This window comes from Puma concolor, chromosome A1 (assembly GCF_028749965.1).
Source record: "Puma concolor isolate L17-30 chromosome A1, mPumCon1.1.hap2, whole genome shotgun sequence".
Lineage (NCBI taxonomy): Eukaryota > Metazoa > Chordata > Mammalia > Carnivora > Felidae > Puma > Puma concolor.
This window is the reverse complement of record NC_141667.1, coordinates 173,805,887-173,826,331: the sequence shown is the minus strand read 5'-3', so window position 1 is coordinate 173,826,331 and position 20,445 is coordinate 173,805,887. Positions and strand designations below refer to the sequence as shown.

The following is a 20,445-nucleotide window of genomic DNA, read 5'->3' as shown; positions in this document are numbered from 1 at the left end:
GTAGCATGCTGCTTTCATAGGGCAGTGGGCATATAAGCATGGTATTTTTTTCTGTGCCATTTCAATGCATCTTGATAGTAAGTCTTTCTGAGATAGTTTTTTTTTTTTTTTTTTTTTAAACCATACCAGTGTACAATATTTTCCTTGGTTCCAGCCCAGGTGGTACGTTGAACCATATAGAGCTCTGTTCAGCAAATGCCATCGACATAATAGCGTAGAATTAATTTATAATGATTTTTAAAGTATCCATAGCTTACTGAAAACCGTCTTTCCCTCCAGCTTACGAATGTGTCCTTATTAAACTGCTGCATGACATGATGTACTTCGATCATTCTGTTGGGGTAAATTCTTCTCAGCAGAAGATCTGAATCTGCCAGTGTTGACAGTTCTTTATTCAAAAGTGTAGTTGCTAGCAGGGTTCTTTTTAGGAGAAGAGTTTAGATATATTACCCACGAATTCTTAAATATGTATAAAACCGGGAAAAAATTTTATGGTCTTGTTGGCATCCTGTGATACATGATTTGAGTTCTGGGGAATGCAGTTCTCAGTCCTCAGTGGCGCTCCAGAAATGGTTCCTGGTGCTTTACGGTAGCTGTGCAGATATCATTGCGGTGAGAAGGCGTCCCCTGGTCTCCAGGAAGAGTCACTTCAAATGGGAGTAGGCTTTCTGCTCAGACTTGTTTTGTGAGTCCAGAGAGCAGCTATGAGAGAGCGTCCGCTCATCTGCTGCTTCTCTGTCCCATACACACCAACTGTGTTTTGTATGTATATAAAACATTTTCTTTAAACAGGGGCTTGCACTCTTTCTGAGTACGCTCATGCATGGGTAGTCTTAAGGATTTGCAGTAACGCTGCAAATCTTGCTTTTAAGATTTGCTACTTCTACATTTATTCTTTTCTCAAATTGCCTGAGAAGGCGTCTGCTTTGCAAATTCCTCCCTTACTTTACAAATAAAGGCCTGCTCTTCACCGATCTGAAGTGTTAATGTAGCGCATTTGCCCCAGGATCAGAAATATCCCATGCACCAGCAAAAGGTCTGCTCAGAAATATTAGTTTTGGAGGAGGGCTCCTCTAATGATTAATCAAGGAAACACACCTGGTGGGTTTCTGGTCTTTCTAGATCTTACATATGTTTCTGAGAAGGATGAAGTTAAGCCTTGCAACATAGCGTATTGGTGCCAGTTCTTTTAAAACTAACATCTGTGTTTTCCAGGACTAACAAAGTTTTAAAGATACATTAGATAAGACTGTAAACACATATTTCATGTGGTTCCTTTTGGATTCAGTGCAGTTTTCACTATGATAGTTAAAACCTATTTTATCAAAGCATGTCATGAAATACTGATTTCAGTTAAAGTTGATCTTCATCCTATTTTGTCTTGTAAAATATTTAATATTTCATATCTTTCTGTCAATAAAAAATTAACTTTTTAAAATTTAAAACTTTGGGGTGACAACTAAAAAATATGTAAAAGGAGTGCCTATATATTTTAGGAGGAATGTGAGCAAAATGTTTTGGATAGCACTGAAAAAAGGCCCCCTTTAAACACCATCTGGGATTGTCCAAAGGCCTCTGTTGGCCCCTGGATCATAGAAGCTTACCTCTTTTGGTGCGGTCCACATGCTGTTTTAAAGCCCCCTGGTTTATCCAGGATTCCCTCTGGGTTGTCTTGTCCAGGAGGACTTCAGAAGCTCACTGCTGGTTTGTGGAAGGCAATGTCAGAGGGCAGGTTTCCAGGAGATACTTGGTCCATTTCAGAACTTCCCTTTTGCAGGGCCACGGGCCATAAAAGGCATGTGACCAGTCAAAACTGCTGGTGCTGTGGTAACAAATGATAACCAACATCTTGGTGGCTTACAACTGCCAAAATGTATTTCTTGCTCATGGCACATGTGCACACAACGAGTCAACTGTGATTGACTCGAGTCAATTCTCATTTCACTCGAGAATTCAGGTAGTCTAGGCAAGAGGAAACCAGGCAGACTACAGACTAGATCACACGCAGCGTTGGCCTGGAAGTGGCATATCTCTTCAGTTTACTTTTCATTGACCAGAGCAAGTTCATGGGCCAAACCTGGTATCAGGGGGTGTATGTGAGGAATCTGGTTCTCTCTTAGGGAGGAGTAATGAGTATTGTCAAAGCAAAATTATACTGGACAAAGTTAAAGAGGCAGGGAAGACTTTATTCAAGGACACTGCATTAGACGAGAGAGACCTCAACAGAATCTGCATTCAACTATGCTGAACAAAGGGAAGGGGAGGTTTTAAGAGCTGGAGTGGAGGGTAGGGTAGTCATTGGCCATCTCTGTTTGTTCTTTGGCCTTACCAAAAGGAAAAGTCAATTTTCTTGTATCTTCATGACAGGAGGTAGTTTTAAAATTTGGAGTAAGGGACCCACCAAAGTTAGGCTTCTACTCTCTACTGAGGAAAAGAAGCCTTCTCTAGAGAGGGCTTCTCTTCCTTGAAGTTGACATTTCAGAGAGTTGGCTGCCGGAACCTTGAGAAACCCTTCCTGGGTTGCAAAACCAGCAAGAGAATTTTAAAAAGGTTTACATCTCAAAAGGGCAGAGAAAGAATTTATAGTTCAAGTTTTATAATGTAAATGCTTCTAAGATATGGCAGGGGCCTAGAGTCAGGAAGAAATCTGTGTAAAGTATGGTCCAGTTGAGGGGAATTTTTAAGGCCATCTTGGTCAATATTTAAGAACAATAATACAGTCTGTGACAGGGTAGAGAGGTGTGTGTGTGTGTGTGTGTGTGTGTGTGTGTGTGTGTGTGTGTGTGATTTGCTTGATGCTAGCAACAGAAACCGATGCTGGCTGCCTTAAGTGGAAAAATGCCATTTTGAAGACTATCAAACTATTGGGGATGGGGACAAAGCATGGGAGCTGAAGAACCAGATTTGAAAACCATACCCCACAGGTGCTGAGAAGACAGTCTCTCATCATTGGCAGGGACAGTCTCGTCAGAACTTCGTCACTGCTGGACAAAACTGTGGCTGCCACCAGGCACTTCTGCAGTTGCTGTGAATAAAGGCTGGTCACTCCTTCAGTTTTGCTCCAGTCAGAGTCTGGGCTGGACTGTCTGATTGGTAGAGCCAAGACCACACGCCATGGATCGTGAGGAGGACATTATCTCTCTTACACACCTGTGCCCTGGCTCCTGGGTAGTCGGCAGTGAATGAGCTCCAACTTTGGCATTGGTAAAAAGAAGTGGGTCATGAGTCCCAGCAAGACTGAACAAAGCTAGAATTATCCTTTTACCCATCCATCCGAAGAGAAGGTTGCATAGACAAATCAGAACAAGACAAAACAAAGAAAAAACGTGCCACTAATGTCCACTGCCTGAAGGATGGAGTGGTTGTGGAGAGAGTTGTAGTAATTGTTTAGCCACTTCCCTCCCGTCTTCTCTGTGGGACACTTTGATGGCCATTGATGCTGTGACTACCCAACTCCCACTCTCATCGCTCAGCTTGCTTTGCAGGGCTCTGAGTGGTTAGTCAACATCACATGGAGAAAACTCTCCCTCCTCTAAGTTCCTAGCAGCAAGATGGGGTGAGTGGATGGGCGTGTCTCAAAACCCCACGTGTCTATTAGGAATATGAAAATCTCTCTTAACATAGTAGAGATTTCATAACCTAGTTCCTTCAAAGGAGCAGCATGGGGCCAGTTAGAAAAACTAGGTTTCAGGACCATGCATGCCCCTTATCTCTCTGAGCTCCAGGTTCCCATCACATAAATGGAGTTTTCATGCATCTTTTGCAAGGAGTTTTGGGGAATGTATCAGATAATGTCTGTAGAGTGCTCAGAGCTGGCACATTAATATGGTAGCTATTATTAGGAAGAGGGACATCTTTAACTCTTCTACTTTCTCCTCTGCCAGAGTTATTTAGCCACAGCCTATCAGAGTTCCAGTGTTTGTTCAGGAGGAAGGACAGGAGGAAGTCTATTTTTGAATTGGCTTCTGGGGGCTGCAGAGTGCCATGTGCTCTCACTCTATCTTTCCTTATAGCCCGAGGATCTTGCATGTGACTCCCCTGGCCTAAATCAAACAGGGCCAGAAGGGGCCTGATGTTGTACAGAACAGATTGGGGCATTCAGCCAGGCTGCTGGGTCATTTACTGAGCTTCAGTGCTTTGCAAACATGAAACATCCTGAGGAAGGGTTTATTAGACGATCTTTACCATGTCCTCATACTAATGCTGCGTTAATTCTGCTGAATTGTGCAAGTACCCAAGTGTTTCAGGAATAGGTAATTAATTGAAATGTTATATGCAAGTGTCATGCATGTGAGTACGTGAGTATTTTTATAGAAATTATTAACATTTTCATGAAAATCCTCTTTGGGCCTCTTTACATATATACATATATATGCCTAATGACGTGGTATCTCTGATATATAAATATACTGTGCATGTGTGTGCCTGTGTGTGTGTGTAAGTGTGAAGTGCTTGATGATGATTAAGATTTTATTGGTGTGGGCTTATTTAGATTATAAAGCTGGAAGTTAATAGTGAAAAATTTTCCAAGTGTTGTTAAAACCTAACACCATTTTTTTTTCGGTTTAAAGAGTAACTGTCTTAAAAAATCGAACAAATCAGAAGGCTTTATTGGCAGTAATATTGTGTTTCTGAAATCTGGTTGCCTTGGTAACTCTTGGAATATTAAAATAATCTGGGCCTTTAGACAGTTGAGGACTAGTCTCCTATTTATTTTGGGCCCATGATGGTGCTAATTAAGCACTCTGTGGGGCATGTAAAGAGAAAATGTATGTGCTGTCTAGGGGGGAAAGATGGCTGTGGCAGCCAGGAGTTTGGCTAATTTCTGAGCCCCCAGAGAGAATAGCATCATTGATATGGAGAACCATTATCTTTAAGACATATGTGAGTCCTTTTCTGAATGTTTCTGGTGCACAAAGGCACGTCCTTGAGCAGTTATTTGAAGTTACTAGTTTGAAATAGAGAGCAGAGAGAACCTAATGATCCTGATCCACAGCTGTTATTTTTTTTCTTTAGTTATTGTTCTCTACCCCCACCTTTTCTCAGGGATAACCAGTGCTGAAAGTGGCAAGGGTCACAGGACACTTCTGAAGAGGGAGCGGCTCTCCCATGTTTATTTATGACCCTCTGCCGAACTGGGTACTGTGATAGGCAGCAACCTTATCCTGGAATCAGAATTTCATGGTTGAAATGAAACATACAAGTTTGCTGAGCTCAGCCCACATTTTTCAGATCTGGTGACTGAAGATCTGAGAAGTAGGGATTTCAATTCTAAGTTCCTGATTTCCAGAGTGGTGTTTTTTTTCTCTCTCTTTCTGGTTTAGACTGAGGACGGTCCCACCTTTTCCAGTTAAATCAAAGTCCCGTATTTAAATAACACTGCTGTAGGAAAATTGTTCGGTAGTGTTGGAATTTTAGAAGTTGTCTTGGGAGAGTTATGGAATCACAGAGTGGAAAGGAACCTTGAGCGAGTATGTAATCCATCATGCCACCTCCAAGCTCTAGCAGAAGTGTTTTTAATACCACACATGCTCTCTGTGCATCTCATCCCAACAGCGAGCTCTCAAAATGTGTGCAGACACAATGTGAGGAGGGGAGGGCTCAGAAGCAAGGGTGTCTGTCTGAATAACCTGTTTGGCTTACTTAGCATATTTCTGCTAGCCTGCCTAGTTAACGTGGTTGCCTATAGTACTGCCGAAGAATGGAATCATGGCTGTGAGGAAGAATTAGATCTTGCTCATGATAAAAGCAAAACTACCTGATTTGTACTTTAGAGTTTCCACTTGTAGTGTTTCAGGACCATCACATTCATACTGATAACTTGTGTGTTTAATTGCTTAGCAGTTAACTAATGTCGAGCGTAAGGAACACAAGAAAGAAAAAGGGAATAATGAGACTTCCTGTGTGCTGTGTCTGTCTGTCCATCACTGATAGTCCGTCTTCACCATCAGGTGAAGAAGGTATCGTTGTCGTCATCTTACAGATGAGGACACTGGGAATCAGGAAGTTTTAGTGCCCTTCTTAAGGAGACAGTTAATCAATGGAGATACTAGAATTTGAATTTGGCTTGCTGCCTGCAACAGAAGAGAAAACTTTCAGTGGAGAAGAGCAACTTGATATGGGCGCCGTTCAGCCTACTTACATTTACTTCCTCTCTCCTAAAAATAAGCCATTTCATGTGATCCTGTTAGTGAGCTTCTCCTGCTGGAGCAAAGATGCAGCCAAGGAGTTTCCTTATGTCTGCAGATCCCCTGAAGTTTAAAAATGGTGGGAATTTTTTTTTTTAAGGCGAGCAAACTGGAGAAAAGCCAATGAGTAAGGAAAAACTGGAGACACAGATTGATAAAGGCCTCCCTGGGACTGTCAAGGAGAACTCAGTGTTGTGCAGGAGGGAAATGGGGATGAGGAGGCAGTGAACCCACTTCCCTGTGTAACTGATAAACATGGAAGTGGTAAAAACGCTTCTGGATTTTGGGAACTTAAAAGAACGCAAGATGATTGACAGCAAGTGAGGCCTTGGCATAGCACAGAAAGTAGGTGGAGGGAAATGGGTAGAATCGGAAAATAGGAAGGGTAGATTAAATAAGGAGCTTATTTGCTATGTGTGTGCATGCACACATACATGGTCCCATGAGACTGTATTAAAATCATTTAAGAACAGAAAAAGATTGGAAAAATTTACTCTCAGGCCAGGCTGAGATGTCCAGTACACCTACATATAGATTAGATGAGTATCTTTTTTTTAAATTTTTTAAATTTTTATTTTTTTTCAATATATGAAGTTTATTGTCAAACTGGTTTCCATACAACACCCAGTGCTCATCCCAAAAGGTGCCCTCCTCAATACCCATCACCCATCCTCCCCTCCCTCCCACCCCCCATCAACCCTCAGTTTGTTCTCAGTTTTTAAGAGTCTCTTATGCTTTGTCTCTCTTCCACTCTAACCTCTTTTTTTTTTTTCCTTCCCCTCCCCCATGGGTTTCTGTTAAGTTTCTCAGGATCCACATAAGAGTGAAAACATATGGTATCTGTCTTTCTCTGTATGGCTTATTTCACTTAGCATCACACTCTCCAATTCCATCCATGTTGCTACAAAGGGCCATATTTCATTCTTTCTCATTGCCACGTAGTACTAGATGAGTATCTTTTAATGAAGAAATATAAACCTTAGATTTTTGGTTAAGACCACGAAATCACACAGTTTTAGGATCAGTTTATGACAGGAAATGCTCAGATATCTAGTTAAAAAGCCAATACTGGGGCACCTGGGTCGCTCGGTCAGTTAAGCATCTTGATTTCAACTCAGGTCATGATCTCATGGTTCATGAGTTTGAGCTCTGCATCAGGCTCTGTGTTGACAGCATTGAGCCTGCTTGGTATTCTCTCCCTCTCCCTCTCTCTGCCCCGCCCCTTTTGTACACTCTCTCTCAAAATAAATAAACTTTAAAAAAAGCCAATATTATTATATTTATTAAGATGAAACCTTACAGAAGGTGGTTGACATGAAATGCTAAATTTCCAGCTTTCATACCAGCCTCCTTCCTTGGCCCTCCTCTGTTTACCCCTTCCCATCTCCTGCCTCTTGTGTCTGCCCTGCTCTGGTAGCTTCATGGTTCAGAGCTGGCCTGGTGTGTTCAAAATGCCTTTCCTTCCCTCTTTGGCCACAGGGAAGCACCCCCTAGGCTGCAGGCGTTGTTGTGACGGGTCACGGGTCACGGGATGGAACACTCTTCAAGAGCCGCATTTCACACTCTGATTCTATATCCAAGAAGCTTGCTCAGGCCTCCCTGGTTGCTTGAATATCTGTTTGTTTTTTTTTTTTTATGATGTTCTCTCAGTGGGCTTCCAAGACATCTCGCAGTATATTAGGATGTCTTGGCAAATTACGAAATTTGTTTTCTGGTCTACACGTGCTGATGTGGTTTGTCTCTAGCTTCTACAGCAGAGATTTCCAAACCTCATTGATTCCTGAAGCCCTTAGTTTTCAGTAACTTTTTCCCCCTAGGGCTCCTAGGCATAAACCAAACAAATAAACTTAATGATTCTGCTTAAGTGGTTAGGTTCAGACAATTTAATGAATATTTATTCCAAACTATTGTAACTGTTAAAAAAATTAATACACATATGTTGAAAGAAAAAATATTTTAATTTAATTCTTAAAAATGGAATGTGTGTACATATTGAGCACTGTGCCACTTCACAAGCCCTGAGATCTGATTGGCTGTTATCACCCTCATTTTCTGTTCCATGGTGATATCCATGTGATTCGTGTGTTTTATTACATCAACTGCCCCAAACTCACCTTTGCAAAGATATGACATCATCAAAGGTACATAATGCAGTCTCATGTTGAAACTGTGAACTACTTTGACTAGTAACTCATGCAGTGTCTGTCACATGGTGCTGGTTTTCCTCCCAAATTAAAACTACCTTGTGGTGGCCTGTGGGTTCACTGTAGTGCCCTGGAGTGTATAGTTTGAGAACCACCATGTGGCCCTTTGTTTCACCAACAGATCCATTTAGCATAGAGTTCATTTACCAGTTTCCTTTTACCTAATTGCCCTCAGCATTATATTATACTTTGATTTTATAACAAGCATTAGTTATTGTTTTTATTAGGACCATAGTAACATTTTTATCTGTGTTTATAAATTATTATTTACAATCACTATTATAAGTGTTTCTTAAACTTCCTTAAAATGGTCCCTGTAGAGTTCTGTCCACAAATGGCTCGGATAAATCATCTTGCTTCCAATTGTTAGAGAAGATGTTATGAGAGCAGAAGAAACCAACAAATTCTTTGTCTTCGTCTCTTGAGATATTGCTCCCCTTGTCTTTTTAATATTAGGCAAAAAATAGGAAATATTGACATAATAAACATAGGAAAATGTTAATATTTACCTTTCATTAGGAGCTTACTTTCTGCCAAAGCACCAAGCATTTTGTGTACATTATCTTACTTTAATCTTTCAGCAATGCTCTATATTTATCTTACTTTAATCTTTCAGCAATGCTCTATATTCAACCTTTTGAGGAACATTTACTGAGCAGGCGCAATGCGCTAAGCATTGTTGTAAGGGCTGCAGAGTATAGATGTGAAAAAAACAGGGGGAGCTCTAGCCTCAAATAACTTGCAGTCTAGAATGGGAGACAGTAAGCAAAAATAGATATAATAGAGTGATAGCAAATAGAAAGAAGTGCTACAATTAAGAAAAATAAATAAGATAAAAGGGAAAGAGAAGAATGAAGATGTCATTAAAAATTTTTTCTTAATGTTTATTCTTGAGAGAGAGAGAGAGAGACAGCATGAGCAGGGGAGGGGTAGAGAGAGAGGGAGACACAGTGGAGATGTCATTTTAGATAGGATGGTCAGGATATAACTCTGAAATGCATGGTATTATTTCTGTTCTGTGAAGGTAGAAACTGAGTCGCACCGAGATTAAGTGACTTGTCCACTGTAGCACAGTTCAAAAACCTTAGTGGAATTCAAATCACTCTAATCAAAGAATTAATGCAGTGCAACCAGGGGTCTTGAATTAATTCAAAGATAAAGTTATTAACAAGTTTGTCAAAGCGTGTGAGTTGATAACATCATTGTGTCCGAGTAGCTGAAATGTTCTAACATTAACTCTCATCTATAAAGAACTTGAGAACTACAGAAAGATCAGTCTCATTTACATACTTATCAAGGAGATAATATCTATTATCATAAGAGTGGAATTATTGAGTACACATGCACACATTGTCCAGTGTGATAGAACAAAATGGTTTTTTTTTTTTGAGGATGAACAAGATTTGTCTTAGAAGATGAAAATTCTCTGGTTGGGATAAAAATGGTGTTTGGAGGACAATAATATTTATTTAGTTTAAGAAAGAGATTTTTTTCTTGTTAATTGTTAGCTAGTGAGAGAAAATTAATTGGGAATTGCATTTCAAATTAAACAACTTACTTTCACTTTCTGTGAAAGAAAAGTAAAATATTCTATTCACCTGAATTTTATGAACAGAAAAAAGAATCATATAAGAAAGACAACATACAAGGGATAGTAATGGACTTTAATTATTATTATTATGACCAGTTAAATGGAAAAGAGAGCAAGAGAGTGATGGACAGAAGAAGGAGGCTCAGCAAGCTCTAAGGGAAATGTGTTAGAAGTAAATCATGCTTGTCACACTGTGTTTTGGACATCAGAGTAAATTGTCACCTGTTAACATTACTTTTGGAAGGTTTTCAGCAGGTAAGAATAGTCTTCAGTTCCTCAGTGCTCTGAGAAACATGTTGCAAATAAAAGCATATCAATGCCAGCTCACATTTATTTATTCATTCTCATATTTTAAGCTTAATTAAAATATTGTGAAAAAATTCTAGGTATGCCGCATGACATAAGATGAAAATGGTTTCCCATCTCCAATACCACTCCCCAGAGGCAATCACTTCTATATTTTTCTGTGTATATGACATAGAGATATATAGATAGACACACACACACACACACACACACACACACACACACACACACACAGAGGTTACATCTTTATCCCCTAATTAATCAACATTAGAAAGTATTTGTTGAATACCAATCATGAAAGAGTGGTTTACTTCACACATCCTTCAGGTAGTATTTCATTCTTGTTCTCTCATCTCACATTTTAAAAGCAGTTTGTTCTTATTTTGTGACTGCAGTATCCTCATGATTCTCTCTGATGATACTAATTATGTTCTTAAATTATTTTCACTTTCTCTGGAGTCAGTTTCTAATCTTCATACCTCTCGGTCATCTTGCATTTTGTTTTTTATTTTCAAAATGTTTGATGATATTTATTTCTCTGTTTACATTTAAAAATGACGGGTTCCCCACTTACAGGAAGTGACAAAAGTATGGAAATATGTATGACCAAGGCTACTCTTTATAGCACTATTTGTAGTAGTAAAAGATTGGAAATAACTGAAATATCCATCAATTGGGAACTGGTTGAATGATCTATGGAACATCAGAATGGAGTACTATGATTGTGTAAAAAAAAGATCAGGAAGATGTAGTTTGATTGATCTATCTATCTATCTATCTATCTATCTATATGAGGAGTCATTGTTGGGATATATTGGTACATAGAACAGAAGGTAAGGTGGAGAAAAGTGTGTGTAGTGTGATACTATTTACTGAGAAAGGGAAAATCTAAATCTAAATCTATACACATGCACTTATATTTTAAGACAGAAGGGTAAACCATGAAATTTAAAAAAGTTAGCTTTTGAAGAGGGAGGGAATAGAATTATGCTATTTTGTCAATTTTCCTTTGGAACCATGCACTTATTTTACCTAATTATAATACAAAGTTGAATTTTAAAGGATAATCCTCTCAAACCAGTAGTAAAATGAAATAGATGAATCTGCTTGTATATTCATTTGGCAATGTAACCACACAGGGATGAGCCATCCCAAGTGATTTAAAACACAGTGATCTGTATATTCTTGGAAGGATGTGCCCCCAAGGATGAAAATAATTGCAAAACACTTAAAATTGTTTTTAGCAATTATATCATTGATGATAGTCTTGAAATCAGACTGTGTATTGCACAATAAAGAAAACTAGTAATTATGTTGGTGCTATTGAGGACTGGGGTTTTGGGCAGGGAGGATGGTTGTTAAGATATAGAAGATCAATGAGATTAAGTCGTGTTAGCTTTCTCCACCAAAAAACTGCAGAAAGAATGATCAACTCAGCAATGGACACCCCCAGCACCTAGATTGTTGTTTATAAATACCATCTTAAGCTAAAATGAAAGAACTTCTTGAAGAAATGGCTGATACCTGGTCAGGGGTAAGAAATATACAAAATGAACCCACAATATTTTGTCATTCTAGAAAGGAAACTGCCCTGCTAGGGTCATGTTGAAAGAAGTGAGGAGCCAATTCATATTGGCTCCTTCTGGAGAAAGCTGGGAAAGTTTACACATCATCAAAAAAGTAACTGCAATGAATTTAAACATATCAAATATGTTTAAATCTATGGATTCATAATAAAACAAACAACTCTCCCCCCAAAACGACTCCAAATTTCAAGGATAACTTTTGTAAGGTACAAAACTCAATTTTTAAAAAAAGGCTGGTGAATAAAGGGAAAAATTAGCATTTATCTTGCCTTTCTTATATAAACAGTACCTGAGGATAACCAAATATTTGATGAGAAGAAGCTTATCTTAAAAAAATTTTTTGTTAACATTTATTCAGTTTTTGAGAGACAGAATGTGAGTGGGGGAGGGGCAGAGACAGAGGGAGACACAGAATCCAAAGCAAGCTCCAGGCTCTGAACTGACAGCACAAAGCCCGACATGGGCTCGAATCCACAAACCGTGAGATCATGACCTGAGCCAAAGTCAGACACTTAACCGACTGAGCCACCCAGGCGCCCCAAAGAAGCTTATCTTTATAGGAGTATTCCAGATAATAAATGAGGAAGGTATGATTGAATGAGAATGTCATCTTTATGCAACCCTAATGAATTATTTGATTCAGGCAGTGGTTATCAATACTTTGCAGAAGAAGACACAAACAGACATTATTTCCCTCCTGATGGACGTATACACACTATATTTGAAATGGTCTTGCCCCCCACCCTCTGAACTGAACCAGTATCAGACCAAGCTTTCCATAAATCTATCAATGTGTAAGAAATGTGGCTGGTAGAGGAATATATTAGGTGATGCTATGGAGAAGCAGTCAGTAAAGTCTAGACTTTGAGACACTCTACTGAACAGACAATGTGATTTCTTCAACAAATTAAATTTCAGGGAAGAAAAAAAGGGACAGAAAGAAAATCTATAGACTATAAGAAATCAAGAAACTTACCAACCAATCATAATGTATTTCCTTGTTTTGGTACTGATTCAAATAAGCAAATTGTAGTTTTTAAAGATTGTTTGTAGGACAAATCAAGTAGATGGACACTGAATGATGGTGTGAAGGAATTGTTGATTTTGGGGAGCTGTGACTTAGTTATTTTGGTTATGGTTTGGAAGGGGAATCTTTGTCTTCTACAGAAACATACCTAATTTAATGGTGGAATGGTATAACGTCTGGGAATTTCGAAACAATTTTGTGGGTTGGTGAAGTAAGTTAGGGTATGTAAAGGTCAAGACTGGCCATGAATTAATACTTTTGAAGGTGGGTGTTGGGGGTGTCTACTTTTGTATATGTTTGGAATTTTCCATAAATAAAAGTATAAAAGAATAAAGAATAAAAAAACCAGTTTGGGTTAAAAATAGGTAGCCAGCATAGGTTTCTTTGGTGACTCAGAGGGATTTTTTAGCTGTAAGACCTCTTCCCTGTGAGGAGGGATGCCTTTGAGTTCCATGTAACTAGGTGGGGGAGTTTTAACTGGCAGACTTCACTTGGGGCTGTGCAAGATATGTACTGCTTGTTCACATGCAAATAGAAGGAGGACTCCACTTTGGGAGTACTCACCCCTGCTCCAGAATTATATCTGCCTTGGTAAATTCTTAGCAGAGCAGATCTTAGGTTTTATTTTAGGGTAAATGCCCTGGCTATCAGTCTCTATCTATGAGGGTAAGGAGTGTTCCAAAAATAAGTCTTTGAGTAAATTAGCCCGATTGCCATTATATAGCCCACTGGGGACACATTCTATGTGAGATCTCTTAGTTTGGAGTAAATCTATCTGTTCCAAGCATCATTTATATCAGACACCTGGGAACCGGCTTTGTCCTTGCTCTTTTGTAGACCAGGAATACTTCTTTACAGGTAGGAGTAGACAATATGGAAGGTTGGAACTGTCCTCTGGGAAAAGATGCTATTGCCTCATGAAGGAAGGACATGTCTGATGAAGTGAAAAGTAGAGCTGGATCTTTTTTTAGATTTCTAATAGCTACCGACCAGATTTTGTATAGAGGACTATTTTAAAAGCCAAAGTATATCGGCTTTAGGCCAAATACTAATAAATGGAGAGACTGGGCTCACACTAAGGAAATAAGCAAGTCTTTCAGTAGATGAAGTTAATGGATTAATAAAATAAAATAGTGCAGAAACTGTCAGATTTTTACGTAGTTAAGTCAAGAGACAGGTTTGAACAGTGAAATTTACATATTGGGAAATGACAAACTCGATTAAGTAGTAAAATAAGGTATTAGTGGACAGAAAAGTGAGAATTGAATGTAACTGAGTCCTGGGCAAAGTGTCTTTAAAATAAGAGATCCAGACTATATCTGTAATAGTCTAAATGCCATTTAAACTGGGCTCCTTATCCACTCTACCAGGACTGCACCGTTGAAGGCTATCGTTAACTCTGTATTTTGCAAAACACCAGCACACTCATGCATCACTAACCAAACTCTTTATCTTTCTCATTCTCCCTGCTGCATACTAGCATCATCTTTATTTAGCATCTGGCTTTTCCTATCGAAATTCCTGGTAATGCTGTCTTTTCACTCCTTGTGCTCATGATCTTGAAATCATTATTTACCCAGGCATTCATTCAACACACATTTATCCGTGCTTGCACCCACCAGGCTCTGTCCTAGGTGCTGGGGATACTGCGGTGAGCCAGATGAATAAGGTCCCGGCATGTATGGAGTTAAGAGTCATACAGAGATCACTCATGGCCCTTCCTGTCCCTAGGGCCAATGTACAGGGTCAAACCAGTTTCTCTCAACATTATCACCTTTTCCTTGGCATCTCTAAAATCATCCTCACCACCGTCTGTTTTAGATTATGGTTATGTGTCTATCATGCCATTAGGTTAGGAACAGAATTCATTTCTTATGTATTTTCCTTTCCCACCTTCCAAACCCTTATTTATATGCACCCCCTTTGTGTGCAGTAGTGAGGGACTTTAAAGCAGATGACCAGATGCCTTACACAGCGCCATGCCTCTCTCAGCCGGCAGTGTGATGCCTTCCTCCATATTTGTCAGCTTCCTACCAGGAGGAGAGTGAAAATTACATCTGCCTCCCTTCTCTGATATTGAGCGTTATTGTTAGAACTCTTCCACCTCAATTATAGTGTTTGTTGTTTCTTTTGAAAATAAAAAAGTTGCTTTTATTAATAAAATTTTAGGGGTTCCTCCTGGAGGCATAGACATAAGAAATGGTTAATAAATATTCATAAAAAATTTTTCAACTACTCTTAATGATATCAATAGAATCTTGAAACCGGGAGATTAATTGCTGTATCGGAAGCACTTGACGTATAAACAGTAAGAATGATTGAGTACTTATAGGTACCTGGTACTAAGCCAAGTCTTTTATATGGAGTAACTCGTTTAGAACTCACAATTGAATGAGCCAAGTATCTCTCTTTTGATATTTTACTGCAGGTTAAGACTCTGAGGCTTAAAGACATTGAATAATTTGTTCATAGCTAGCAAGTGGTGAGTCTGAGATTTGAACTAATCACAATTGTATCAAAGTATCAAATAGAAACCTTGCTGGATTTTCTCTTCCTCCCTCCCTCCCTCCCTCCCTTCCTTCCTTCCTTCCTTCCTTCCTTCCTTCCTTCCTTCCTTCCTTCCTTCCTTCCTTCCTCCTTCCCTCCCTCCCTCCCTCCCTCCCTTCCTTCCTTTTGTGGATAGCTTATAAACAGGTATATGGAACCAGATTGTATGACTACATTTGGTATGGCACTATGTATCAATAGTTCATTTACCGTAACATACTTAATTTTTTAAAAATAATAGTCTGCTTCAGATACTAATATTAATGTTCTATTATCACATGCGTTTATTGTTAGTGAATGGTGGCCACTGGTTGAAATTCAGTTGTTAAATTATACTTTGCATGTAATACAGAAGTACATTGTTATTTTATTACATAAACTACTCAACACAATTGAATCTAGAGGTTTTATTTTCTGTAATATATGGTACTATATTAAAAAAAATCCTCTACTCTGAATTCATGGTGTATTACAGAACTTTTTTTTTTTTTAACTTCTAACTGTGAGAAACTTTGGAAGCTCATTTTCTCAGAAGAGGAGCAGTTGGTCTTTGAATGTATGCCCATTTATATTTCTTCCTGCAAGTCATTTACATTTACATGTTTTAGTTATTGAATCGTGCTCCTAAAATGTCAAATGCAATTATTATAGTTAGCAATGGCTGGAAAAACTTCCCTCCAAATATTTTCCTCAGGAAAGAAGAGATTTATTCTGCCTGTTTGAGCTCAGTAGCCAGAAGCTTCCAGGTTATTTAGCTGTCCTCTGGCATCTTCACAGACCTCTAGCAGCAGCACTGCCTACCGTCTGCTTTTCAGAACCTCTTGCTGGAAAATTGCGCTCTTGAAGCTACACAAGAGGCTATGTTCTGGAAGGCTGATCTCGATGGAGAAGCTCGCTTCCATTTCAGAGCTCTTGTGGTCTGTCACCAAGACTTTCCTAGAAGAGAATCCATTATCTCTGAACAGCACTTCTTGAAAATAGTTTCTCTAGACTAAAACAGATCTTCTGGGTTTATATCCACATCTCTGTCCTGGTTTGTTTCAATTTATCTATTTTTGCTGCAGGCTATCAAAGGACTTTTCCTTGATGATTTTTTTTAACCAGCAGTATTTTTACTTAATAATACCTCATATGTTGAGTAATTTCTGGTTTTAAAAGCACTCACACCTACCCTATTTTGTTTTGTCTGCTCCATAAGCCTAAGAGTTAGAAGAACTTTTATTAGATGAGATACTGCAACTTGGAAGACGTTCAGGGACTCAGGTAATGCCACAGCTAGATGGCGAAGGGGTCAGAACTCCAGCTTAGAATTTGTGACTGTTGGTCCACACCTCTTGAGACTAGACCACGCTGCTCATATAGCACATTTTCAAAATAGCACTCTTCATAAATTGATTCATTCAATTAATTTGCGTTTCTGAGGCTTTGCTGTATTGCCGACCCTTGACTTTTCCTAAAATGATATTGAACCCCGCAATTCATTATGACTTCTGGGGCACAGCGATTGAAAAAGCTGCTGAAAGTATGCCGGGACATAAAGGCAATGTCTTCATGATTTAAGACAAGAATCCTTTATTCCTGAAATAATTCTGTTCACTAATGTGATCAGGGAGCTCAATTTCAGTTTGACAGAGGTTTCAAAATAGAACTTCATGAGGGAAAACTGCAATTAGATATTCATGGGTAATATTCTTAAGTTTGTGAAGTAGAATGTTAATGAAGGGGAGTATTGATTTTATTTTAGCTTAATTATACTACATTTGCTGTTATATCTGCTGCAGATTGTAAAGGACTTGGTATCATTACTTTGCTTTTCTTCTTGTTCTGTACCTGTTGTGCTTAAAGGCATAGAACTCCTTAGAACCTGCAGCAGAGATAACATGAAACGTAATATACCTGTTGTGAGTAAGCAAATAAAATCCTTAACACAATTCCTTGTACTAACACTTGGTTGCAAAATAATGTCATTGTCTTACCTTCTTCTCTCTGGAGGTCCTCCTCTGAACTACAGACCTCTGTGAGATTAGGATTCAAATGCACAGAATTGCAGGAAAATAGCCAGCCCATCACTCCAACCTAAATTATTAGCTTCCTTTGCAAAGTCTTCTGCAATTTCTTCCTTCACCCAGTATTTGGAAATTAAGAATTTCCATTTTGTGGAGGGGAGCTGTTGTCAGTAGGCTCCTCCTGGGTGAATTAAAGACGTGATAGAGATTGTTCGAGAGCTGCTGCTACATAGCAGTGGAGCCTAACATGAGACAAGACCCTGTTGTTTTTCTGTTACCAAATGTTGTGGATAATAACAATCATTTTGATAACCTCCATTTTCTTGGAAAATGATTGAATTGAAAATATAAGCTTGGAAATTACTGCGTGCTATGTTAAAGCCTTTGTGGGGGAAAGCCTGTAGAGAAGTTGATTTTTCTTCACCTTTGCTATTGTCCAGCTCTGGCTTCATGTTCGATGAGGGGGAGGCTGAAGAAAAACATGTGGATTTCTACCGAGGTCACACCCCAGGTCAATGACCCAAGAAACCTGGATGCTTCAGAGTGGAAAAGTCTTTGGATGATCTCCACTTTACTTACTGTGTCTTAGGGGAAATTGCAGTGGTACCTGGGGGTATTAGTCAGTTCTCCTCTCCAGTCCTAACAGCTATATACTAACCCCATCCTCTCAGTTATAACGCAAGAGAAAGCTTCACCGAGCACAGCTCCTCTCTGCCCAGTTCTGTTTGACGCCCAGATAGATCTTGATTCAGGTTCCCTTAGTCTTTCCATGGCCACATTGTAAGCATATCCTCTTCTAAAGGGAATTCAAATACATGTTACAACATGGATGAATCTTGAGGGTATTGTGCTCAGTGAAATAAGCCAGACACAAAAGGATAGATGTGGTAGGATTCCACTACTATGAGCTTCCTAGAGCAGTCAAATTTATAGAGACAGAAAGTAGATTGGTGGTCTCCAGGGGCTGGGAAGAGGTGGGGTTGGGAAGTTACCGTTTAACGGGGACAGAGTTTCAATTTTGCAAGGCGTAGAGAGTTCTAGAGATGGGTGGTGGTGATGGTTGCACAATATTGTGAATGCATTTAATGCTACTGAACCATGACCCTTAAACATTGTCAAGGTAGAAAAATGTGTTATGTGTTTTTACAATGTAAAAAGAATTTAAAAAATCTTCTATCATGCCATTCATTATGTTTATATTTTCTCCCCTCAACTAGATAATCTCACCTTTTCTCACCTACAAAATGCTCACCCAGGTACTCAAATGTGGGAATTGTATCCACCCTTTCTCTCACCCACACAGCCAGTCCGTCCCCAGTACAGGTGATTTGACTCTCAAAATATGCTGCTTTTCATCTGCCACAAAGGCTAGACCACCATGCTCTCTCCCCTCGATTCCTGTGGTACCCTCCTAAGTGGTTTCCAACTATGTCTTTCCAGCCTTTTTTGCAGTTCCTTCTACATGGAATGTTCTTCCTCCATTTTTTTTTCCATTTTTAACTTTTTTAAAATTTAATTTTTGTTTTCAGTTTACATCCAAGTTAGCATATAGTGCAACAATGATCTCAGGAGTAGATTCCTTAATGCCCCTTACCCATTTGGCCCATCCTCCCTCCCACAACCCCTCCAGTAACCCTCTGTTTATTCTCTATATTTAAGTCTCTTATGTTTTGTCCCCTTCCCTGTTTTTATATTATTTTTGTTTCCCTTCCCTTATGTTCATCTCTTTTGTCTTTTAAAGTCCTCATATGAGTGAAATAATATGATTTTTGTCTTTCTCTGACTAATTTCACTTAGCATAATACCCTCTAGTTCCAACCACGTAGTTGCAAATGGCAAGATTTATTCTTTTTGATTGCCAAATAATACTCCATTGTGTGTGTGTGTGTGTGTGTGTGTGTGTGTGTGTGTGTGTATATATATATATATATATATATATATATATATATATATATATACCACATCTTCTTTATCCATTCATCCATTGATGGACATTTGGGCTCTTTCCCTACTTTGGCTATTGTTGATAGTGCTGCTGTAAACATTGGGGTGCATGTGCCCCTTCAAAACAGCATACCTGTATCCTTTGGATAAATGCCTAGTAGTACAATTGCTGGGTCATAGGGTAGTTCTATTTTTAGTTTTTTGTGGACCCTCCATACTGTTTTCCAGAGTGGCTGCACCAGTTTGCATTCCCACCAGCAGTCCAAAAGAGATCCTCTTTCTCCACATCCTTACCAATATCTGTTGTTGCTTGAGTTGTTAATGTTAGCCATTCTGAGAGGTGTGAGGTGGTATCTCATTGTGGTTTTGATTTGTATTTCCCTGATGATGAGTGATGTTGGGCATCTTTTTGTGTGTTGGTTGGCTGTTTGGATGTCTTCTTTGGAGAAGTGTCTATTCGTGTCTTTTGCCCATTTCTTCACTGGATTATTTGTTTTTTGGGTGTTGAGTTTGATAAATTCTTCGTAGATTTTGGATATTAACCCTTTATCTGATATGTCATTTGCAAATATCTTCTCCCATTCTGTTGGTTGCCTTTTAGTTTTTCTGATTGTTTCCTTCGCCGTGCAGAAGCTTTTTATTTTGATGAGGTCCCAATAGTTCATTTTTGCTTCTGTTTCCGTTGCCTCCGGAGACATGTTGAGTAAGAAGTTGCTGCAGCCAAGGTCAGAGAAGTTTTCGCCTGCTTTCTCCTCAAGGATTTTGATGGCTTCCTGTCTTACATTGAGGTCTTTCATCCATTTTGAGTTTATTTTTGTGTATGGTGTAAGAAAGTGGTCCAGGTTCATTCTTCTGCATGTCACTGTCCTGTTTTCCCAGACTGTGTTTATTCCACTGGATATTCTTTCCTGCTTTGTCAAAGATTAGTTGGCCATACGTTTGTGGGTCCATTTCTGGGTTCTCTATTCTGTTCCATTGATTTGACTGTCTATTCTTGTGCCGGTATCATACTGTCTTGATGATTACAGCTTTGTAATACAGCTTGA

The 20,445-nt window shown here is 39.1% G+C and overlaps 1 protein-coding gene across 1 annotated transcript in view; it reads left to right on the top strand.

The window, feature by feature from the left end:
- HS6ST3 (heparan sulfate 6-O-sulfotransferase 3) overlaps nucleotides 1-20,445 on the top strand; it is a 674,043-nt gene that overhangs the window by 65,740 nt on the left and 587,858 nt on the right. The window lies entirely within an intron of this gene.